We start from the raw sequence: 423 nt of genomic DNA on the forward strand, positions 1-423 counted from the left end.
TTGAACTAATGTGTGATGCCAGTGACCATGCCGTTGGTGCAGTATTGGGACAAAGGCATGGTAAGCTTCTGCACGTCATTCATTATGGCAGCCGTATTCTAAATGACGCACAGAAGAACTACACAACCACAGAAAAAGAGTTACTTGCAGTGGTCTATGCCATTGACAAGTTTAGATCCTATCTAGTGGGATCCAAAGTGGTTGTGTACACTGACCATGCTGCTCTTAAACATCTACTCACAAAGCAGGATTCAAAACCCAGGCTCATCAGATGGGTGTTGCTTCTGCAAGAGTTTGATATAGAAATAAGAGACAGAAAAGGGACAGAGAACCAAGTAGCTGATCATCTGTCTCGAATAGAACCAGTAGCTGGGGCGTCCCTCCCTTCTACTGAGATTTCTGAGACTTTCCCAGATGAGCAAG

This window comes from Arachis duranensis, chromosome 5, assembly GCF_000817695.3.
Source record: "Arachis duranensis cultivar V14167 chromosome 5, aradu.V14167.gnm2.J7QH, whole genome shotgun sequence".
In the NCBI taxonomy this organism is placed as follows: Eukaryota; Viridiplantae; Streptophyta; class Magnoliopsida; order Fabales; family Fabaceae; genus Arachis; species Arachis duranensis.